General features: G+C 44.0%; 1 protein-coding gene across 1 annotated transcript in view; it reads left to right on the top strand.

Moving 5' to 3' along the window:
- Positions 1-1,426: 1,426 nt before the first annotated feature.
- PAG1 (phosphoprotein membrane anchor with glycosphingolipid microdomains 1) overlaps positions 1,427-25,181 on the top strand; it is a 172,934-nt gene continuing 149,179 nt past the window's right edge. The window contains exon 1 of the mRNA XM_004588075.2: positions 1,427-1,551. The gene's annotated coding sequence lies outside the window, so the exon portion shown is untranslated. The remainder of the gene's footprint in view (positions 1,552-25,181) is intronic.

Genomic DNA, 25,181 nt, shown 5'->3' with positions numbered 1-25,181 from the left:
GCCAGCTTACATCTTAGGGGTGTGTACCAAGTGCAGGCTGTAGGAAAGTACCAATGACTTCAGAATGCACGAGGTTTGCAGTCACATTTCCTGAGTTCAGACCTGGCTCCTCTCTCGGTCATTGCCAAAGTCTCATCCCACGTCCAGATGGCTCAACCGGCAGATGGGTCCCAGCCAAACCGCCCTCAGCTTATATAGGGTGCTCGCTTCACCTGGAATTCCAGAGCGCCAAGCTTGGCAGCCCAGCTGAACCAGAACCATCCATGGGGTAGAGCCCAGGAATTTAATCTGCAATTTTAAAAAGCCCTCAATGTGACTTAGAGGCACAGCACCTTTCCAAAGCTCTGTTGCAGGTTGCAGACGTGTCACCCTTTGAGGGACCAGAATATAGTGGCCGGACCTAAAGCCCCTTTCTGGGCTGGGAGGAACAGCTGGATCTTCCCCTTGGAGTCCCAGGCCCAATGATTCCGGAAATGCCTATACAGGGTTGCTTTGGAAGGCTGCTATACTTTGTCATAGGGAAGCTATATCTAGAGGAGCGTTTTCATCCACACTGACTCCTGCGCTGATGCCAGAAGTCACTCTTATTCATACTAGGGTGCGTACAGGGCAAAGGGCTCTCACAAGCTCTCAATGCACAGCCGAGGGAGAGGTCCATCTCTCCCCTCCCCCTTGTTGCAGCCCTTCGTGGACCAGCTATTTCTGGGCTCTGGTGGGCTCGCCTAGGACTTTAAGGACTGCTAGATAAACAGTGCTTCTTAGGAGACAATGGACTCTGGAGACAAACAAGTTCAACCACACCGCTTCAGGTTTACAAAACCCGAGGCGGCCGACTTCCTGCACATCGCCTCCGCCACACCGAGCACCGCGCCCGCTGTGCGTCCAACCCGGGCGTCCCACCCGGCCCCACCCCTGTCTCCTCCTACCCTGCCTCCTCCCTCCCTCCCTCCTGCCTCCTCCCTCCCCGCCTCCTCCCACCCTGCCTCCTCCCTCTCTGCCTCCTGCCTCCTCCCTCCCCTTCGTGACGTGCCGCAGCCGGCCGCGGGCATGCGCACTCGGGCCCCGCGCCCCGCTTCTCCGCTCCGCCTTGGCGCCTGTCATTCTCCGCGGCGCGGTGGCCAGTTCGGACTGTGGTACCCGCGGGCTGGCGCGCCGGCAATGTGACTGGCCGCCTGGGTCGGGCTGGCGGTTGTGCCCGCAGGTGCTTTCCTCGGGCGCTGTTTGGTACTGAGCCAGGGTTCCCTTGGAGCCCGAGACACGCACTCAGGGCTCGGAGCGCCGCAGTCCCGGGCCGGAGGCAGTTGCCTCAGTCGGGACCCCCGCGGTCGGGTGCAGCCTCAGCCGCCGCCGCCGGGTGGTGCGCCCCGGCGAGCGTCCTGAGCCGGGCACGGCTGAGCCGAGAGGGCTGGTGCAGAGCGACAGCGCCTGGTCCTGCGCCCGCAGCCACTGCCGCGGGGCAGTGCGGGGTCAGCGGCGGAGCGCGCTGCCAGTTTGCGTGGGGCTGCCGTGGAGCGCCGTCCCCCAAGGAGGTTCCCTGCCGCCTGCGTCCCAGTAAGTTGATTGCAGTTTCTGAAGTTGGAGGGAGCCGTGGGAAGGGCAGGGTCGTTTTTATTATCTACATGTCTGGGTCGCAGGGGGATGACCGCTCTGTTTGAAGGCTTCCAGGTTGGGGAGGGCGCGCTGGGTGCGAAGAGGAAGGGCACAAGGAAGAGGCTGGAGTCCAAGGCTGGTCAGCACCACTCTGTCGCAGGTGCCAGTTGCAGATGGGCTAGGAGAGGCCAGGTGTTTCGCTGCTGATTGCACACTCGCGGCTAGCTCCTGTGCGAAAGGCGGGGAGTGGGAGAGGACTCCGGCAGTGTCTGAGAACCTCCAGTCCTCCAGTGAGGGACTGTCTTGGGCCCTGGAAGACCAGCTCTGCCGAGGATGTTAGGGAACGGGAACTTAAGCATTGCTTTGGCTTCTCGCGCATCCCACTTTACTCTTTGGCTGGCAGAAGTTGTCAAGGTTTCCATAATTGGAGCCCAGTCCTTTAGGAAAAAGGTATGGGGTGGAGGCTGGGGAGCAACAATAACAAACCCCATAGTATAAATGGCAATTCAGGGTTTTGTGCCCTAAAGCAAATGAAATGAGGAAACTGTTCAGTGCCTGTGATCTTGTCCACTTGAAGCACACGGAAAGGTCTCAGAGAAATAGGATTCATCCGAGTAGACCGAGGCTTCTTGCTGGTCCTGCACCTCTTATGTAAGCCTCTCTGGGCTGGGTAACTTTGTGTCTGCAGTAGCTGCAGCTGGGGCTCCCCATTCAGTTTGTTTCAGGTCCAGCTCCAACAGTATTTAATGACAATGCTGACATGATGTAGCAGCCTGCAATCTGAAACAGAGTGCACTCTTCAAATTGGAGAGGCAGCTCCTAATAGGGAGCCCGGGAGGAAGAAAGCCAGTATATTTTTCAAGGTGGCTGCAGGAATTGGACACATAGATCATGTTTTAAAATAGCAAGCATTGTGCAGAGAGCAGTCGAAGACCCCTTTTTGAACACATCCCCTTTTGTTTCAGAAAAAAGTGGAAATTGTGCATGCCAGACAATTGTTGAGACTGCCAGTAAAGTGTCCTGATGGGCTTAATTATCTTAATAAACAAAGGGCATGATTTATAGGTAACTGCAGTGTCCTACTTTGAAGGGTAGAAATCTTTAACCTCTCTTCCTCAGCTGCCCCCTAGAGATTGCTCTTAAGCAGAGCAATAGATTATTACCATGGATATTTAATACTTGAGCTGATTACATTTGTAAAAGCTGCACTTGGAAATATCATTCGGTGCTGCTGCTGTGTGGCTATTAGTGAATAGTACACGTCGGGGAGATATGTGGGGTATTTGGAGTAGAAGTCATTAGTTTAACAAAACACATGACGTGAAGACTGTTCTGCTGTATGTATAGGTATAGGTAGAGATCTATAGGCTGGGACTTCAGAAAGGTCATGCAAATAGAAGTTTTTTTTTCCTATTTGTTTTTAAAGACAAAGAAGGTTTCCTTTGGCAGAAAAAAAAAATTTCAGCTGCCCACTTACTAGGGAAGGGGAAATGGGTATTATGAGAAAAATGATAAATGTATTTCAAATTTTTCAAACCAAAGCAAACTTACTTTTCAATTTCATTTTCCTTTAACTTTTTAAACGTATGCTCATGTACATAAAATGTGTATTTGTGCTATTTAAACCCAAACTAGAGGGGTGTATTATTGTGAAATGTGTTAAACTCTGTAGAGATTGAAGTACATTTACTTATGTTATTCTAGCATGCAGCATGCAGAATATTACATCAAAAGCTTGAAAGCTTGTTGAGTAACTTGTGTGGGTTGGGAGGAATTTCATTCATCTCTCTGAAGGGCAAAGTGATGGAGAGAGGGGGACATGTGGGACCAGTGGTTCATTCCTCCACATAGCCACAGTGGCCAAGCCTGAGCCAAGCGTCGGGAACTAACTTCTGGTCACCTCTGTGGGTGCAGGAACCCAAGCACTTGGACCATTTTGTGCTGCTTTCCTAGGCATGCTAGCAAGGAGCTGGCATGAAAGTGAAGCATCTGGGACTCGAACTGGTGCTCCTACAAGATCCAGACAGCTTCACCTGGGCCACAATGTGTGGGTTATGAGAACTCTCAGTACTCATCTCTGTAGAGTACATCCAAGGCATGGAGTCTCAACTGGGTTGACTCCAAAAGCCAGACTGCCTGCTTTGATGGTATCTGTCTGACTGTTGGCAAGTCTGCTAAACTCCATGCCTCGGTGTCTTCCTCTGTGAAATGGGGATAACATTAGTGCCTGATTCACAGGGTGTTAAGGAGAAGGACAAGAGTTCATACACATGGAGTGGTTAAGCCAGTATCTGGTGCATCAAGCTTTTTCCAGGCAGAATTGTCAGAAGCATCACATATCTCTGGGCAAGCACTGGCTGCAGGTGGAGGTCACCGGCAGCAGTGTGTGCATGTATTTGGTGAGTGAGGACGCAGTGCACTTGTATAGCAGGAGGGAGTGTGAGCACTTGGGACCTCTAGCCGCCGAGACTCTGGCTGGTGGTTGGCTTTCTGTCTCCCTTAGTTCTTTGCTGCAGGCCTTTGAGGAAGGTGACTTTGTCTTCACAGGAGCGATGAGAAAATTGAAGTTTCGTGAGATGAAATAGTAGACTTTGGAGCTGGGATTTGTCCCGCTCTCCACTCCTTACTGGAACCATGTTCTTTTTGACCCTGCTGCCTCAACTTGCAAGTCAAATTGGAGCATCATTATCCTTAATTTGCAGACGAGGAAATTTAAGCTATGGGATTAAAGCTTGCAGAATGCTTAACTGTACCCACAACATCTCTATCCATGACTGCAGGCTTTTAGAAACAATATAATTATTATTAAATGTCTTGCCCAGAGTAAAATGCCTCCTAATGTGTGCTTGAGATGCCAGCAGGTGACTGTAGTTTTTCCCTTTAAAGCAAAGCAGATTCTGCAGCTTTCCACCTGCTCTTCACTTATTAAGACAATCAGAAAAGAAGCATTTCATTGGTGGCCAGTTGAGCTAGATGTGGGTACTATTTCACTTTGCTTCCTGCCTGCACAGGAGACCACAGCGGTTCCTACCCAGCCCAGTATAGCACCACAAGCAGCAATAATCTCCCCAGAAAGTGCCAGCCTGAAGTCGAGAAGCAGTCCCCCCTGGGAAACTCCCTTTAGGCAGACAGATGCCTTGAGATTGCCTCATTTTATGCTGTGTGTTGGAAGTGGAAATAGCCTCTCCTGCATATTACATAAGTATGTTGCCTTTGGCCAAGTGTCACATAGACTGGTGACCTGCTCACCTGAGATCCATAGGCTGGGAATGAAGGAGAGGCCATAATGTGTTCATGTATTTTTTGGGTTACTTTACAGATATCAGCTACCAGCCTGAACATAAGCAACAAGCTGCTCACAGATTTAATCATTTTCATTTTATTTGAGAGAGAGAGAGAAGGAGAGCTGATTTCTGCTGCTGTACTCCTCAGATGCCCACATCAGGCAGGACCACACTAAGACAGAGTCAGCAACTCACAACTCGGTTTGAGTCTCTCACATGAGTGGCAGTGGCCCAAGTATTTGAGCCATCACTTGCACATTTTGCCTGAAGTTTGATAGGAAGTAGAGGAACTGGGTATCAAACCAGGGAGGCACTGTGATGTGGAATGTATGCATCCCAGCCAGCAGCTTAACCATTGTACCCAGTGTCTACCTGGATTCAGTGTCAAACCTCTTAGCCACCATATCACAGCACTGAAGAGTGCTTTAAGACAGATGCTCAGGGTTGGCTTGACCATCCAATCCAAACCCCAAATCCAATCTCCTCCAGAGTGAGCTTCCAGGAGGCTGTCTCAGTGTGCTTGGGAGATAGTCTCACACTGGCAGGGTGCCAAAAAGAGCCCTTGCCATGCAGTGAGTCAGCTCACAGGTGTCTGAAATACCATCCCTTTCAAGTTTAGCCCCCCTTTTCAGAGAACAGGCACAAGCCCCACTCTGGTTTACTCTGTAGGCAAAGTTGATCATGATCCCCTCTGCAGCCTGAGCTGTCTGTTAACTCATCCTTCAGGATTTGCATACACTTGTTTTATTTCCTGTATATGTTGTCTACTTAGAAGCTTATGTTCAGCCACTAGTAGATCTCCAGATAACTTTGATCTGACGTCAGCTTCCTTTCACTGTCAGAATGTAACATGTAGGAAAAAAATGCAAAGTAATTTTAAGGTAGATATAAGAAAATGAAGACCGTTTTCTCTCCCCCAAGAGTGTATCTATTTTGAATGTTCTGCAATTTTGGTATGTTGAGTTGAGAGCTGATAGGCCCAGAGCTATGGCTTCATACATTATGAGACGTCTGTTAGGGGTGATTTAGGTTCTGGATTATACAAACAAGAAATTCCTGAGCACATGGCAGAAACAGTTCCTTGAGAGTGTTCACTGCTGAACTTGGGAGTATAGGGCGAGTATTAGGGGAGGACAGCTCCAAGCAGGATTTATCTGGCGACATGCCTAGTCCTTCCTGGTCATCCCTTCAGCGTGAGCCTCAGAATGAACAGTCAGTGTGCGAGGGGGCTCTCTGTCATGTGAGACCTGTGAGAACAGCATTTCCTTTCATCCTCACAGTGACTTTGTAAGGTAGTTACTTTAACCTATTTCCAGCCAATGGAACCTGAGGTGCTTGCTGAAAGTAGCATTCATGGGCCTGGTGTCATGGCCTAGCTGCTGAAGTTCTCACCTTGAATGTGCCAGCATCCCATATGGGCGCTGATTAATATATCGACAACCCTGCTTCCCATCCAGCTCCCTGCTTGTGGCCTAGAAAAGCAGTCAAGGATGGCCCAAAGCCCTGGGACCCTGCCCCCGTGTGGGAGACCCAGAAGAGCTCCTGTTTTCAGATCAGTGCAGCACCGGCCATTGCAGTCACTTGGGGGAGTGAATCAGTGGATGGAAGATCTTCTTTGTCTCTCCTCCTCTCTGTCTTTATATATCTGACTTTGCAATAAAAATAAATAAATCTTTAAAAAAGAAAAGTAACGTTCACAAATTTTGGAAAAAAAGAGTACAAAGTGGAGCCCACAACTCTTTGGTATGGCTGGAGCTCCCTACAGAAATTCTACTGCCTTTGGGTTTGGAACCCTCGGGCTAGGACAACTCTGTTGTGTGGATGTACTGTTTCATGCTTTTCAGTTTTTCTGCCCACTGCCAGCAGGAATTGACTGCATAGGAAGTATCACCTCTGTATCTTCGTAAAGAAAGAACTTATGCTTGGTTCATGTCTTTAGCTCAAAACAGAAAACCACATGTTTGCTGTGTGAAATAGGAAGCATGCAGCCCTCAGCTGATGTGGAACACAGAGGAGAGGCATGTTGACTTTATCTGCCTTTGGGGTTAGATACTTGCATCCTTTCTTTAAAAAAAAGCAAAAAGAAAAGGAAGAAAAAAGAAGTGGCGAGACCTGAGATTTTTCTCCAGTGATTTTTAGAAAAATAAGCTTAGTTAGAGGCCAGTAGTGTGGCACAAATTCAGAGCATGCTTGTGAAGCCCATATCCCATATTGGAGTGCTGGTTCTGGTTCTGGCTGCTCTGCTTGCAATCCAGACCCATGTCAACGTGCCCTGGAAGGCAGAGGCTGATGGCCTGAGAGCTTGGGTCTCTGCCACCCATGTGGGAGGTAAAAATGACGTTCTAGGTTCCTTGCTTTGGGCTATCCCAGATCTTGCTGTTAGTCATTTGAGGGGAATGAACCAATGAGTAGAAGTGAGTGAGAGTGTGTGTGTATGTTTGTGTGTGTGTCCCTGCCTCCCCGACCCCCACCACCCTGTTGCTCTGCTTTTCAAACAAATCTTTTTTTTCAAAGTTTACTCAACTATACATAAAAAATACCAGTGTGGTGTTGTCATAGAGTACCACATTGCTACAGCAGTGTCATCTGTCATTCACGCTGAGACTGGTTTTCAAAGGAAGTGAATATGTGTAAGAGAACTTTAAAAAATTTGTGATAAAAGTAGAAGAAAGGTTGACCATTTTGGTGTAAAAAAATTTGACTTTGTGCAAACTTTTTTCCTAATAGAAGCTTTCTGAAGACCCCTATATTCAAGGATTTCAATATATATATTTTTTACACCAAGATAAGTATGTCTTTAAATCCATTTTCCACCGACTGTTCAAAGCAAACTTTTAGTCAAATAACTAAAGTTCAAAGGCATTGGCTCCAAATAAGAACCTTGTATCACATCTCTCATGTGTTGGCATGTTGATCAGGACATTGCTTTGGATGGCTACATTCTGTTCAGAGGGCCTGGGTTCATGCTCCAGCTCTCTTTCTGATTCTGGCTTCCTGTTCACCCCAGGCACACCCCAGGAAGCAGCAGGAGATAAGTCTGGTAGTAGGGCCCTTCCCTCCCTTAGGCAAGCCTAGATGGATACTGGGCTCCTAGTTGTTATAGACATTTGGGCAGTGAACCAGCAAATGGAAGATCTTTTCCTTCCACCCCTCCCCCTTCTTCCTGTCTCTTTCTCTCTTTCAAGAAAAGTTTTCCAGTCTGCCTTAACGCCTTTCTAACTTCAGTTCAAATTCAGAGTGAAATGACAAAATTTAAAGCCATACCTTAATATTTTCAAAACCCTTCCAACTCAATCCTGCATCCTCTGTTTTTCCTTACTTTCACATGAAAAGGGTTATTTACTCAGCAGGTTCTTCATAGTCCTTGAAGTTCGGATTATAAAGAAACTGTTATTATAGCATTTTGGCGTATCTTATTAATGTCTCATCTATTCCCATCCTGAATGTTGTGGAACTGTAGAATTTTGAAGCTTGTGAGAATTAAAGTCTATTTTTAAATTTCCATTGTTAGATGTGGACTGTTTATTGCAGAAAAAACAGTGAAATGTGACCTGATTGGTGTCTTAAGATGCTGAGCTTTATAATAGAAGTGTAGTGGAGATTAACATGTCCAGATGTGGAGACATAATAGAGTATGCATCTTTGCATCCCGACCAAAGATGGACTCCTGGTGAAGCTGTTCAATATATCGTGACAGTAGGAGACTGGACTCTGTAACATTGTCCATGCTGATAATGTCAGGAAACACTTCAGTAACAGCATGATGGACTTATGACTATTCGTGATGGACTACCCATTGTAATACTATAGGAGAAATCATTGGGGAAGGGGAAAGGGACTTAGGGAAGAGGAAGGGAAATCCCAGAGCCTGTGGAACTGTATCATAAGATAATGAAATATTCTTAAGATATCAAGCTCTGAGGACCAACATTTTTCCCCAGTGACTCTAGGTGCCACTTGGATGCCCACATCCTATAGGTCAATGCCTGGGATTGAGACCTGTCTGTTTCTAGCTTCCTGCTAATGCACACCCTGGGAGTTCTTATCAATGCCACCAACATGGGAGATCCAGATGGAATTCCTTGCTCCTGGCTTTAACCTGGGTCAGCCCCAGCTATTGAAGGAATCTGGGGAGTGAGCCAGCTGATAAAAGATTGTCTCTCTCTTGTTTGTACTTTGCTTTTTCAAATAAATAAAAATATTTTTCAACAAAAGATGTAGTACACTTGAAACAGAATAAATCTTATAGGGCAACAGTTTAAAAATATCTTTAATTATTTTTAATTGTATCTTCCTCTCCAATTTTGTAAATCTTCAGTGGACTCAGTCCCTACCTAATAAAATATCATGCATTCGTTTACAAGTGGTCAGCTTCACTTGATTTTCTAAAGTACTCACAATCTGTGGCTGTGTTAGTATCACATATAGAGACCACAGTATGCACTCGTAACTTCATGAGAATTTATTCTCTGTGGGTTAAAGAGTGATTAGATAAGCCCACAGGCTTCCAATATTTGTGAATCTGCCCATTGCTGTAAGATTGCTTCTGTCCAGACCCTTCATCAAACCCATTCCTCTCTCATTCCCATTCTGGCCAAACATGCAGAAGCTATTGGGGAACTTTAATATTGAAGCAGCACACAGTATCAGAGGCTGGAAAACCACATACCACAATCATTTTGTCTGTTTCTTTAAAAAAAAAAGTCTGTGCTAACATAGTTGTACACAGGAATACTATACCCTCTGCCTTTAGCAATGCGGAATTAAGATGGACGTTATTATTTGTTACTTGATGTCTTCTAAGAAGAACTGTGAACCTGTAATTGACACAGATTCGATCACAAGCAGGATGGCTGTGGTTGAGTCAAATTGAAGTGGGTGATGGTAATTCATTTATATATTCAGTAGACATAAAACGATACGAAACTGGGCACCGTTACTTGATGAGACCTCAAATAGAAGCAAATATCTTTGACTTCAAAAGCCTCAGTTTCCTGAGGGGAGGAGATGCTGAACTGTAGTTGTAACCAGTGTCTAAAGGATGCTGCGTTGTGTTGGGATCCCATAAGGCTTGATCTTGAAGTGTGAATAGGAAGGACCAGGTAGTTGAGGATTAAAGAGAGATCACTTAGGACAGAGAGTGCTGGGAACATGGTAAAGGAAAGAGCCTAACAGAGCTGCACATTGGTGCAACAGCTAGTCTTTGGTGTGGCTGGCACACCTGAGGGGTGGTGAATGAGGCTAGAGAACAAAGGTGGGGGCCACTGTAGAAAGGGTCTTGTGGGCACTCTTGGTCTGAACAAAGGATTTGAGCACTCCCAGTTGCTCTTTTAGAGTAATCGCTCTGGGCGTATTGTACATAAGGGATAGGGTAGTGATCAAAACAGGGAAGCCATTGAACAAAAAGGAAAGGGCTTTGTCTGCTAATGCAGACTTAAAGTCTGAACTCAGAAGTGACAAGAGTGATGACAGGGAGGAGTAGCTGACTTTAGGGCTGACTCCCAGGTTTTGGCTCGGGTAATTGAATAGACACAGGCGTTGTTGGTGATGATAGGAAATGCAGAGGATGCAGTGGAAAATGACAAGCTGTGGATTTGTGCAATGTGCAGCACCAGAGGGCCATTCTAAGCTGGAGGTTCAATTGACAGATACACAGCCTGCAGTTGTACAATTCAAGACAGAAACTGAGCTGGAAATGTAAGTTTCCAAGTCCTCTGTGTATTTGAAATTGTTGTTGAGGTTATGATCTGCAGAGGAGAATGTGTGAAAAAAAAAGATAAAGGCCAAGGTGGCAGACAAGAAAAGGAGGTGGGAGAGCAAGATTAAATGAGAGGAGTTTTTGACAAGTGCTTGGACACAAAGTGGCAGAAGCCAGAGGCGAAGCAGAATAAGGTGCTTGATTGAATGGGAGCCCAGTGACAAAGAAATGAAATTGACAGAAAAAGCCAAGAAGAGAGGGAAAGGTCTGGCTGTTATTTATACAGACACTGGTGCACATAATTTTTACAGCTTTGTGTTCCTATCAAGACATATTAAGACCTACTGTGTGCAAAGTAGGTGGGAGCTGGCAGGAGGAGAAAAACACAGATGAAGCCTGACCCTGGATCTTGGGCTCCTTGTCATTTCTTATTTGCTGTTTCCATCCTTTTCTCTCTGTTGTCGATAGCAGAGTACATGCAGTTGGCAGAATGGGAATACTGAGGGCATTGCTTTGTTGGTATATCTTGTGCGTCCAGGAATGAACACATGGAAAGGGAAGGTGACAAATGGTAGTGTATCAAAACCGAGCTTTTACCATGGCTGGCATCTTTGAAGGGTCTGAACCTTTGAGTCAGTCCTGAAATCCATGAAGAATCTTACAGTTTTTCATGAGTCTTGGTTTACTGGGTTATCCGAATTAAGCTGAGTATAAAATGCTGTATTTTTCACTGCTCTTCTAAAACAGGCCTCTTTATGTTTACATTGTTATGTTTTAATTAATATGCATTTCAGTTCTAGAATGCTTTGGTTTTTTTTAATTTTGACTTAAGGAGGACTCCCATTGTAAAGATGAGAAACCCAGATTATAGGGTTCAGAACTAAGTGGAAATACTAAATACAACTACTAAAATAATACAGCATCAGAGACCCAAAATAGATTATTCTGACATTAAGTTCTGGCCTCATAACTCTTTATCATTGCTAGATGGTGGATGTTTAAGAGATCTTTTTATTTGTTATTTCAAAGCATCAACAGTAAGAACTGTGTCAGCGGCAATTTCTATATTTAATTCACAAGTTACTTATATGAGTATATGTGATTCAGCTAGACAGGGAGAAATCTGGTTTCTTTTTTCTTTTTTTTTTCTTTTTTCCCCCACATCGCTATCTCTTCTTTAATTATCTCAAGACCATTAAAACAATCTGAGCTACAAAATACAAGGATTCAACATTTTAAACTGTGAAATTGTTTTAGTTAAACTTGCTGTTTGTGGTAGAGTGGGAATTTCTTTTTCAACGCTAGGGTTGGCATATATATATAGTGTTCTCTGTGTGTGTGCACAAATAACGATCAGCCAAATTAAGTTTAACGTATTGACTTTCCTTTTGTAATATTCTCAAAGTGTCTAAATGCATAAATTGTGTAGCTTGCTTTGTATCGCCGAAACAGCTGTTATGTTGCCCATTTAATGCCAGGAAATCTAAAGCATTAGCCTTTTTTCATGGGCAGTATAAAATGATAAAGGATAAATTTAGGGTTTATTTCATTTTACAACTTGTATTTTTGGTAACTGATAGTTTAAAATGTTTTCATTTACCTACTTCTGCAGCCATGAAGGCAGATGTTAGTTTTTGGTATGCAGCAATGGCAGAATCGTGAGATGTACTTTGAATATGGAAAAAAAGTTTATGATGCTTTCCTTTTTTATTTCGCACACACACACACACACACTAGGAGCCTTGTTAAATGGTGGTTTCTAAATGAAAGCAATTTATAGCAAGTAGCAAAACGCTGCTGCCAAGTGCTTATCCCTAAATCTCAATTTCAAGCTTCATGGTGCAATTTTACATTTCAGCTTTAGTAGGAAAAGTTGAATCCAAAGAAGCTAATGCCTTTGTGACGTTAGGTGGATTGCTCTTTTGTTATTGGTAATGGTCTTAAATAACAATATTTATGAATTTTTTGAAGTTTGATAAAATGGTAGGCATCTGCCTTACTTCTGGTAATGAACAATAGGTATGGTGTTGTGGCGGTGATTTTCGAATTCAGTTGAGAAATTACAATACTCTTAGAGGCATGAGAAAATTTAAATCACAACGGGAGGTAACCTGGTATTTTATATGTGATTCTTTTGCCCCCTGTATTTACAATAACATGTTAAGCCCAATTGAAGTAAAATAAAGATTAACTTAGCCATTTCATGCCTCATGTATTCCCATTTTGTTCAAACGCAAATATGATAAAACAGTGTGTAGAGTTATGTTCCTGTGCAGGATATTTGCCACTAATGTATTTATTACTCACTCACCAAAGCAAACAACTAAACTGCCATTCTTCCTAATCTTTGAGAGTATATATTTTTTAATATGCTGAACTAAGTTTTTTCATTTTCTACAAAGAGTAAACTTTCTTTACCTTTCCTATTGAATTTTATTTAGATGTTTTGTTTGTGCGTGCTTTACATAAAAGAACATATCCAAATGAGTACTCTAATTTGAATACCTTAATTTTGTATATAGTCCGAGCTTGATTGAACAAATTGCTTGGCTGCTTGTTCTTTCTCTTGGTGAATGTAGGAATTAGTGTCTTAATATTTCCGAGTCTTAAGCCAATTTGTGTTTACCAGTAGGCACACAGAGCAAAATATAAATATTTTCACAAACAGAATTTGAAGATATGCTTTATTTTCAGGTGTTAGAATTAACACAAAGCTGTAGCTATAGTTGTACTGTAAGTTTCTCTACAAGTAACAGATTGATAAGTTACAGAAGTGCTTCAAAACTAGAACGATGTTGCTAATGCCTGTATTTTTGGTGTAAGAGTTAGAATCATAATAGCGCTTTGTTTTTCTAGAAGTAAAAAAAATAAACATCCTTGGGAATAAAGTGTTACAAATCCAGGTAAGTATTTATACATGTTTGAGTACAAATAAATGTAAGGAATATTTTTCTTCAATTTATAGTAGTCACAATGCATGTTTAGTGCTTTACATTAGTGTTAAATAATCCACACATCATCAAGTAGAATTGAAGTTAAAAACTTTGAAGTTGTATGGAAAGAATACAGTATGGATAACAGGATTGCTAATTACTGTGGTTGTTGAGAAAAATAGAAGAATGATGTATTCATCTTACACTTAATTAACTGGTTTTTGCATCCCAGTTTGTACCCTTTTTAAATGCCTGAGTTATTTGCTAAAAGTAGCATCTCAGGACCTGAATTATTATAGATTTTTCTTTTAATAAATATTCAATAACATTTTCAAAATTGTCCTCCTAGATACAATTCATAATAAACAACATAGCGCTGGCAGTGAGCAGACTTCTGGCAAACACTTTTTCAGCCACAGACCACTTGGCATTTGGACTCCTCTTGAATGTATTTTTACAGCTCTACATATCCTGAAAACCATCAGCCTTGGATTCGAATGAGCCTTTCGCATTGCCAGATACACAGAGAATAAAAAGAGTTTCTCCCCATTCGTTTTCCCCATAATATGCTAAGGCCTATGGTCAGAGTCTTTGTTTGCTAGTCATATGCTTTTCACATTCTACAAAGCACAGAGCGGGCTTTTGCAGCGAAGACTGTCCTGGCTCAGAATGTCTACAGCTCTAAGGCTGAGAACTCTCATTTGGAGGGTGGAGGATACCTGTTTAATTTGTTTTACATATTTCAGGCAAATGAAAATATGATAGGTGGTTTTGGGTAAAAATAATTCAATTTATTTCAAAATCTACCAAGTTCTGAATATACAATGAAAACTCTTGATGCAATCAATTTCTGCCCCAGAAGTGTATGCATTCTCTTCAAGAATAATTGGTAAACACAAAATCACTCTTCAGTATTATGTATGCTGCACCTAGAAGCACCGCTGACATGTTGAAATGAAAGTAATTTAATTTCATTGGGCTAAATATAGGTGAATATCTGAAAGGGATCATTTTGGTTATTTAGATGTAATATTTTTTGTAGATGCAATTGGCATTTTCCTGGTAATCAGTAGTAGATCCAATTAGTTGTCCTCTTCCCATTTCAGTTGGCACAGAGACACTTTACAAAGTTCATAGGAAATGGAATTGAAAGCCAAATTTATGTTGGTGTAAAATTTTCAGTGTCCCTACATATGAGAAATCTTCAGAAGTTTGTGGAAAATACCTAGTGTGAACAAACTAGATGTTAGGAATGCCCATGTATTAATCTTAAATGTCAGGAAAGAGAAGGTATTGACATAAAAAGTGTTCCTTTAGAAATTTAGGAAGTTAGTTTTTTTCACATCTGCATTGAAGTGTAATTTATGTCATAAAACTCTAATTGTGTATATTATTTTTTTTAATAAATCTATGCAGCACAAGAATTCACACCACAGTTCCATTTTATGACTTTTCTTTTACCCCAAGCAAAATCTCTCTGTTTATATGCAGCCAGTCATTTCCACTGCCTGGCCCAGACAATCAATGACTTATATCACTTTCTTCTTTAAGGTTTAAGATTCATTCAGTCATTTATTCGTTCAAGGGGGAGCAGAGAGATCTTCTGTCCACTGGCTCACTTCCCATGTGGCTGCAACAGCCAGGGTCGTTTCAGGCCAAAGCCAGGAGGCAGGAATTTCACTCATGTCTCTTATGAGAGTGTCAGGGGCCTAGAGACTTGGGACCATCTTCCACTGTTTATTCCAGGCTATTAGCAGGAAGCTGGAAGGGAAGGGGAACAGGAGGACTGTATGTGTTACTGGTGTCGCAGCAGTGGTTTTATCTGCTCTGCTGTTATGCTGGTACCTTGTCTCATTTTTAAACATTCATCTAGGCATCTTACTTAAGATAATATTTTAACCAACCAAAGCAGTTTGATATCTTCTTCAATATCAACTTTATGTATTACCTGTAATATAGCATACGCTGCAACAAAGGCCTGGATACAGTTATCAGTGGGAAAAAAATAAGTGGGAAAAAAAATGCCACCAAAGGAATGCACGCCAGTGTGGGTCTCAGATTAGGATAGGTAGGGTCAAGGCATGGAAGAAGATGAGTGAGACAAAGAGAAAGAGAGGTATGTGTGTTTGATGCACAATGAGCTGCATTAAAGAATGGATAGTGTAAGGCATGCATGTAGCCTAGCTGTCAAAACAACAGTCAAGATACACACATTGCATCTTGAGGTTAAGTACTGGCTCCAGTTTCTGACTTCAGCTTCTTGCTAATGCAAGACCCTAAAAGGCAGTGGTAATTGTTCAAGTAGTTGAATTCCTGTCAGCCGTGAGAGTGATCTGGATTGAGTCCCATACCCAACCATTGCAGGTGTTGAGGGGAGTCAGTACATGAGAGCTCTTTCTGTCTCTGCTTCTCAAGGTGTTGTTGCTTGTTTCTTTAGTTTTATTTTCAACATTGTTTCCACAGTTGAGAGGGGTGCATACCCATGCGGGTCTCTGATTAGAGTAGGGAGGGTCAAAGCATGGAAAAGATGAGTGGGACAAATGTTTCTTTCTTTTCTCCTGTGGATGCAGAGAAGGAAAAGGAGGGTGCCCCTCCTTGCTTTCAAACTACATCAGTAGCTGGGGATCGGGGAATGTTGGTTGATAATACCTTAGAGACCTCGATATGGGGAAGAGTGTTCCAAGAGTATGGCTTAAGTGGATTTTATACTTTTGAGACATCATCAGTTTCACTGTACTAGGGCTGGCAAAATCTTTTCAGGAGTTTCTTGGCTGACCATGTTCGCCGCATTGTGCATCCACAGTCCCAGGAACATGTTGCAAAGCTTGACCAGCAGAACAGTCCAACCTGTTCTGTTTTCCATTCCCCGAGAAGGCATTTAACATTCTCTTTTGACCCAGATGAGCTGGCTGTTATGTCCCCTGGGTGTGCTGTCCACTGTACAGACATTAATAACTGAAGAGACCCAGTCCTTACACTCCAAAGTTGGGCCACATGTATTGTGATTTTCCCGGTTGCTGAGTCCAGTAGGGTAGTTGGGGAATCTCCCAAAAGAACCTTGCCTGAAGTGACCTCAGACAGCTCTTGTGGGTACCAACTTGTGCAGGGTCCATTACTTGCACCTGCCAATGTACACACTGGTGGAACTACCTAGTCAGTTCTGCCCTCAGACCCATGTCTCACATAAACTGATGAGTTTTGTAGCCCAGCCCAGCAGAGCTTGCAACAGGCTTGGTCTTCATGTACTCTAGTGGGTACCTCAGCCTAGTCAGGGCAACCCCTATAACCTCCATCAGGCCAGCCACCAATGATTTTTTTTGCATGTGCTGGCATGTGCTGTGGCCTAACCCAGTCTGTCTCACACCCCATCTGGCTGTTGTGCACACCCATGAGTTGCAGCTTAGCTCAGCCAATCCAGACCTCAGACCCAGCCCACACACTTACTGACGGGTGGTTTCTGCCTTGCATAACTGGTCCACCATCAGCTCTGGCTCTTTTAATCACCAGTGGGAGCTGCAGCCTGGAAGAATAATGCCCATAGTTTCCCTACCATACCCACTCCTAGACCTGGATCTTGAACTGCCAGGTGGTATTGCAATCCAGCCTGACACAACATACACTCAGCCCTGACACTTTTCAGCTATTGCTGTGGCCTAGCTCAGCTGTCCCACACCCATTCTGATTCTCTGCAGTAGGTGCTACAGCCTAGTTGTTTTGTATACCCCTAGCCGTAGCTCTCATGCTCAGTAGTGGAAGCAGCAGCCCGGAAAGAAGGTCCCCAAGGATCCCCTACCAGGGCTGCTACCAACTCTGGTTCTTGTGTATACCAGCAGGTGCTGTAGCCCAATCTTAATGGCTTGCCACCAGTCTCGTCATTCACCAAGAAGTCCTACAAGTCTCGCTCAGCCTGGCCAGTCCCCAGTCCTAGTTCTCACTGGTAGGTGCAACAGTCTAGCTGAGCCTGGCCTACTCCCAGCCCCCATGTGAGCTGGTGGGTGTTGTGGTCCAGCCTAGCCTGGCCTGCATGCTGTCCTGGCACTCATTGTGCCAGTATGCTATGGACTGGCACACCCCAGTCCACCCCCACACCTGGTTCATATATATACTGACAACTGCCACAATTCAGCCTGGTCTGGGCTACCCGCAGCCCCAGCTCTCAAGCTTATTACAGTTGGAGCTGCAGCCTATTAGGGGAGTTTCCCACATTGCGCTACAAGACCTTCTCTCAGCTGTGGAACTTGCAGGTGCTGGTGGGTGCTGCTGCTCAACCTGACATCCATTCTGGCTCTCCACAGTGGATGCTAAAGCCTAGCCCACTTTGACCCACCCCCAATCCCCAGTGAACCAGAGGGTGTTGCAGCCTAGCCTGTCCTGTCCCATACCCATTCTAACTCTTGTGAGCACTGTTGCAGGCTGGAGCCTATCCCAGTCTGACCCACCCCCCAGAACCAATCCAAATGTATGCCAAGGGATGCTACAGCCTTTCCTAACCCAGTGCACCCACAGCTCTGGTTCTTACATTCCCCAGTGGTAGCTACAGCTTATCAGCAGAGTCCCTAGAGTTCTACCAGGCCCAATTCCAACCTGAGTCTTATGCATTCTGGCAGATGCTTCAACCCAGCCTGATCTGGCCTGGTCTGGCCTGTTCACAGTCTCAGCTCCTGCTGGTGGGTGTTGCAGCCTAGTCCAGCCAGAGGTAGCCTATACCATGTCCTGACTCTCTTACATGCCAGTAGGTTATTTGGCCTGGCACAGCCAGACCTGCCACCACCCTGGTCCATACAAATGCTCAAGGATTCTGCAACCCTGTCTGATCTGGCCTGGCCCATCCTTGGCCCTGGCTCTTGTGCTCCCCAACAGGAACTTCAGCATAGCAGGGGAGTTTCCCAAGTTCCCCTACCAGATGCAGACTGTCATGTGTGCTGGCCGGTGCTGTGGCCCTGCTTGGCCTGGTCTGCCCTCAGTCCTGGCCTTTTTCCTGTGTTAGTGGATGCTGTGGCCCAGCCTGAAATGGCCCGACCCCTGCTCCAACACTTGCTGGCAGGTGCTATAGACTAGTCCAGTCAGGCATGTTCCCCAGCCCCAGCTTTTATGTGCACCATGGGCAGTGGGTGATGCTATTTGGCCTACCCCAAGTTTCTCACATGGAAGAGTACCTCTGCCTAACCCACCTGTAGACCACTCCAGCTCTCTTCCCTTGCCTTTCTGTGAGTACAGTGACCAGGTTCATGGAGGCTCCCAGAAGTCATTCCTCCGTTGAGATGCCCTCATTCCAGTATGTCTCCAGATCCCCTTTCCCAGGCATTCCGCAGTATCCCCTGCCTCTGGGGGTCAGGAAGCGTGTCCTGGCCCAGTTTTCCCCCTAGAAAAAGAAAAATAGAACAGGCAACTATGCTGGCATACTGGTATAGTTAACACAAATTTGGTATTAACTAGGCCCAGAATGCCCACCACCTATTGGCTGCTTTTCTCTCAACAGTGCAACACTTGCCTAGATACAAGGCAACCTAGACAATTGCCTGCAGCTGGGGCTGTTTTTATTTTAAAGGATGGCTGGTGTGCCTATTTTTCAGTTTTACTCTGTGTCAATGGTGGTCAATTCCTATGCTGTACACTGCTTATTCTTATCTGTCTGCTAAAATAATGCTATAGAAAAATGATTGAAAAGCTAAGATCATGTAAATACTTGCATGGTGTGGAGAAACTGTATAGGTATTAAATCTGGACAGTGTGCTTGTCTGGGAGTGACACATAACCCAGTCATCCCTTAGCCAAATGCCTTTCAATATTCAGCTTTTAGAAGACTAATATAATATTCAGCTTCTAGAATGTTGAGATTAACACATAGATACTATGTGTTAATGACCAGCAACATACAACAATTTCTAGAGCAGAGTGGGTGATTATCTGCCTACATTTACTTGGGCAAAAAAATGATTCAGTAACTTCATACTAGTTTAGATCTTTTGGAGAAAAATCGTAGGTAATGTTTGTTTTAATTTTTGAAGGTTTCCTTAATTTTTACTGGAAAGTGAGATATACTGGTAGAAGGAAAGACAGAAGGGAAGATCTTTCATCCACTGTTTCACTCCCCAAGTGGTGGCAACAGCCACAGCTGAGCCAATTCAAAGCCAGGAGCCAGGAACTCCTCCAGGTCTCCCACGCAGGTGCAGGGTCCCAAGGCTTTGGGCCGTCCTTGACTGCTTTCCCAGGCCACAAGCAGGGAGGGAGCTCGATGGGAAGAAGGGCTGCCGGGATTAGAACCAGTGCCCGTATGGGATTCCAGCATGTGCAAGATGAGGACTTTACCTGCAAGGCTACTGTGTCGGGCCCTGTTTTAATTTCAAAGTGTTCATGAAGGCCTGTGAAACTTGTCTTGGCGTGTCCTAAAATAGTACATTCTAGATCATTGTTCTATCTTTTCCTAGCTTCTCACTCATGCATTTCCTCAGCCATGGCTGTGCTTCAGTGTCACTTGACCATAGATACAATCGTTTTCATTGTTCACATTAACTGTCCATCACACTTGGCAACCTGCCAGGTGAGCTGTTTGATTTTCATGGATAAAAACTAGGTCGAGAACTGTTATGGCCAGCCAGATTTGTGGCTTGTGGTTTCACCTCCTTGCCATAGGCCTGGAATGTGGCCAGGACTCAGGGAATTTAAGCAGATTTTGTTGAGTCAAACAGATATTCATCAAGAAAAATCTGGAGGCACTAATAGCAGTTGCCATTCTAGGTAGCTTCTCATCCTTCACAAAATTGTGGGCTGTGCATACAGGCAGTTGTATAGAGATAAAGACCAAAGAAGAGAATCCACTTAGAATTTGTTTTCTTAAAGTAAGGATAAGAGTACAGGAAACAAAGACATGACAACAACTGTATGAACCACAACTCAGAAGTAGTACTCTGAATCAAAGCAGGGAATCGAAAACATTTCACTGGTTTTGTTAAATTTTATATATTCATATGATTTCCTCAATGGTACTTATCAAATTTCATTAGTCTTTTAACCCTAAAGTTCACATCTGGTAATTCCAAATTACACTGTGATGCTCAGAAAACTGTATCTGAGAAAGCTTCTTTTCAGTGTTGTTAGTTTTATTTTTTGTGGCCTGAGTGACTATAGACTTTATTATGAATGTGAATTAATATTTTCATCAATGTTTAAAATTTTGGTTTTTTTTAAAGTTTATTTTTTTAAATAGAGAGAGAGCTCTTATATCCACTGTGTCATTCCCCAAATGGACACAACAGACCCTACTGGGGCAGGCCAAAACCAAAAGCCAGGTACTGTGACCTGGTCACTCACATGAGTAGCAGGGGTCTAAGCACTTGGGCCATCTGATGCTGCCTGGAATGCAGGCAGGAGCTGAAAAGTGCCAGCACAATGCCAGCATATTACCACAGCAACCTTTATGAACAAGGAAATTTTACGTAAGGGAGGATGTCCATCATGTTACACCAATCAGAGGGAAATTACGGGTTTATAGGCACATCCAAAGCAACAGTTGTCAAGGACCACTTGATGTTGTAGGTCAACCAAGGAAACTGATGGTTCTGGATGATTTTTTAGGCACTCAGATGCTACTGTTTTTTTTTTTTTTTACCTGTTGCTTTCATTTAATATTTTCTTAAGTTTTTATTGCTTCATATGTGCCGTCAAAAAGGAGAGGTGTTGAATCATTGTCATTTTGTTGTGGAAGTGTTTATCTGCTTTTGCTCTGCAGACTTCATTCCTGGGCATGCACCTATCTCATTGCAGCTTCATCTACTGTTTTTGGCAGCTATCGTTATCTCACCTGCCTCCCAACTTTGAAGAGCTCGATTCGTCCTCCTTCATATGGCACCTATTTTTCTTGCCAAGTATCTTCCTGAAATTGCTTACAATTCACTTTATGACCACATTTCAGGTTGATGAAATGTTGACAGCCCACAGGAGCATTTGTTCTGCTGCACTCCCCTACACCACCGCATTCCTGCCTTGCCAGCTCTGTGATGGTGTCCCCAGAACTGTGGTTCTCCATGCTGGCTGCACATTAGCATTACCAGGGTGGATTTAAAGGCTGCTGATACCCAGGGCCCACCCCGCTAAAATTCTGACGTCAGTGCCCTGGGGAGGGTCCCCTGCTGCATCAAGGAGTTTAGGATGGGTTGTGCTGGTGATGCAGCCTGCACTGAAAGCAGCCCTCTTTACCTGTGTGATGCAGGTAAAAGAGAGCCATTGCAGAGGATTCTGTGAAATGACAGGAGGAGAATTAAAAACACACTCCCCCATCCTGTTGCACACTTTTTTTTTTTTTAGCTTGGGAGAATGGTTCAGATAAACAATGCCTGTGCAGCAGGCTTATATGACTTCTTCCTTGGGCTTTTATTTTTACCACTGGGACAGCCATGTGCCCCCAGTAGGTAAGAAGTGATTGTAGGGAAAGCTGTTACTGATCTCCTCATGACTGGCCACCAGGATTCTGACTTGCCTTTATTTAGTTTCATCCTTTGCAGCCTAGAATTTTCATTTTTCCTTTCTGTAAAGTTCTGTAAATTAGAGCCATGCACCGTCCTCCTCATCTACTCTTGAGTCATGTCAGACTCACCAGAAGAGTAGCACACATGGCAGAACCAGTTAAGGGACTCGGGTGGAGATTTCACTCTACTTCTGGGCATGAAGGGGGAACAGCAGAGCCTTTGTTGTGAGAGCAGATGGTACTGCCAAAATTGAACTGTCATCTGCTCATCGTTATTCTTAATATACTTGTGGCCCTCAAATCTTTCCTTATGCATTAAAAAGTGCAGGAGCTGCAGAGTTGTGGCATAAAGGCCTTCTTCTTAAAGCCTCTTTATGAAGTCTGTCTTTAAAAAAATAAAAAGTATTTGAAATCAGGGTGCGGTGACGACAAGGAGACAAATCTACAAACACAGGGGTCTCCACCTAATTAATGGTTTACTCACTCCTCAAATGCCTGCAACATCCAGAAGTCTAGAACTCAGAGTCTCCCAGATGGTGGGCATGGACCCGACTCTGAACCATCACTGCTGCCTCCCACAGTGCTCATCAGCAACAAGTCAGACTTGGAAGTGGAGCAAAGCCTGGCATTCCAGTATGAAATGGAAGTATCCCAAGTGCTGTCCTCACCTCTGTGTAAAACACCAACTACATGAAGTATTTTTTTTTAAACTTTCTGAAATCACAATGTGTGTTCATTTTCTAGTGAATGGTTCCCAGCGGTCTTGAGTGTGTACATTCATGCTTCCTGACAAAGCTGAGGACATCTGTTTATTAATGATGGTAAAGCTCTCCTAGAACCTCACTGCCTTCTTTTTTATGGGTTATTTTGTGGCACAAAAATTACAAAAGCTTTATTTTTATTAGCAAACGGGAAATTTTAAAAATTTTAATTGAACATAGTATTGTACATTTTTAGGGTACAGTATGACATTTCAATACACATGTAGAGAATGTAGGGAGATCGGCATATCTGCTCAGATATAAAATTTTTTTTGCATTGCAAACTTTCAAAATTCTTTCTACTAACTTTTTTGAAATATCCAATTAATTATTGTCAACTGTATTTAATCTATTGAGCTGTGGACATTGAAAGGTGTTCCTCTATAAAACTGCTTCCCTTGAACTCCCTAATCATTCCCTCTCCATCTCCCCTGCCTCAGTCCTTACAGGCTCTGGTAACTACTAGTCTATTCCCTAGTAAGTAGGAAAATCTAAGTGAGATGATTTTAGCATTAATAACAAGTATGCATAGCTAGTTGTTTTAAGGAAATCCAATGGGAAATTTATTGAAAAATCCAGTTGCGTGCATACACACATGCACACAAATAAAGATGAAATGCTTCACTTTACAGATTTCACCATACGAATTTGAAAGTCAACCTTTAATTTCATGCAGTTAGTTGACAGAAATTCTATTTGTATATAAATTTCCCCTGAGCACAGCTATAGCACAGAGCCAACTCTGCCCTGCAGTAGTCCTCTTGCTTGGTAGGAAATGCATTTTTTCTATCTGTCAACCTCATTCATACAGTATGAAAATTTTGCAGCAGTAGGCGTGTGGCCCAGTGGCCAAGACACCAGTTGGAGTTCCAGCATTCCCTGTCAGAGTGTCTGGGTTTGAGTCATACCGCTGTTCCTAACTCAACTTCCCACTAATGCACACCCTGAGAGGCAGCAGGTTCAAGTAGTTGGGTCTTTCCCGCCCATGTGGGAAACCTGGAATGAGTTCTTGGCTCCCAGTTGTTTCAGGAACTGAGCCAAGTGGAATGGAAATGTCTCTCTCACTGCCTTTCTTCTTTTCTCCCTCTGTCTTTCTCTATCTCATGAATGAGTACATGTTTCATTTTTAAAGTTAATACAGTCACTCATTCAGCATACATGTATTGAGCACCTCTGTGTACTAAACCCTGGGACAAATGATAGATTCAGAAACCAACAATCTATACGCTCTTATTTCCTTGTGGAAGAAAACCACATAAATAAGGGGACTATCAGCAGGTATTAGATTTTAGGCAGAGTAACATTGCTTCACATCAGAGAATGATTGGACTGTTGGGGAGGTGACATTCAAACTGAAGCAAGAATGAAACAACTAGAGATGATTAGACTTGAGAACACATTGGCCAGGACAAACCTGGAGGAGGGCAGAAGGTTGGGTAGTTGAGAACAGGGGCCTGTGTTCTGGCACAAGAAGAAGCATGGTCAGGGCTGTATGGTAAGGAGAGCACCAGGTAGTAGCACAAAGGATGCACTAGATAACAAACCCTCGGACTTAGATGCCTACTGCGGATAGAACGAATAGCGTGCTGACCTGATGCCGAAACATACCCTCCACTTTTCGGGTTATTGGTTTTTTTTCTTTTTCCCCAACTGGGATTACACTTCCTGATCCGAAAAGAAACCCAGCTTTCATTCACTTGTGAAAACGATAATTAGAAAGCCTGGTTTGCAGACTTTGTCTTGTTTGAGTGACATGAAGTGAGAGCTAAGACTTCATTAAGACTTCAGGTGATTGTGCTGCCAAGAGTCCACAGTCTGTGAGAAGTACTGCCTCTAAGAGCTAGGATGTTACTTAAATATCCCATTGAATTCTGACAAAGAGTCTGTTAAAAAAAAAAAAAAAGCGTATTTTTCCTAGATTGCATTCTGGGAAAATGGCCCAATGTGATTATACATCTGGCCCAGAGTCACACAGCTGGCATAGCTGATGAGTGCAAAGCCTCTTTTGTGTTGAATCCTGCCTGAGTGACAATAGTAAGAACAGCCCTGCAAAAATTCAGTAACCTTTGATGGTCGGTGTGTCTCCTGAGTGAACACAACACATCATATCTAGGACTCAGTGGTTCCCATCTTGGCATAGAACCAGATAATTTCATTTTCCTGCTCGCGCTCTCTCTCTCTCTCTCTCTCTCTTTTTCTGTTTTTGTTTTAAGTAAAAGTTTGATTTTGGGGCCTGGTGGCATGGCCTAGCGGCTAAAGTCCTCGCCTTGAATGCACCAGGATCCCATATGGGCACTGGTTCTAATCCCGGCAGCTCCACTTCCCATCCAGCTCCCTGCTTGTGGCCTGGGAAAGCAGTCGAGGATGGCCCAAAGCTTTGGGACCCTGCACCCGCATGGGAGACCCAGATGAGGTTCCAGGTTCCCGGCTTCGGGTTGGCGCAGCACCAGC

The sequence above is a fragment of the Ochotona princeps genome, chromosome 9, assembly GCF_030435755.1.
Source record: "Ochotona princeps isolate mOchPri1 chromosome 9, mOchPri1.hap1, whole genome shotgun sequence".
In the NCBI taxonomy this organism is placed as follows: domain Eukaryota; kingdom Metazoa; phylum Chordata; class Mammalia; order Lagomorpha; family Ochotonidae; genus Ochotona; species Ochotona princeps.
Note: the sequence above shows the minus strand (reverse complement) of the source record. Positions and strands in the feature narration are given on the sequence as shown.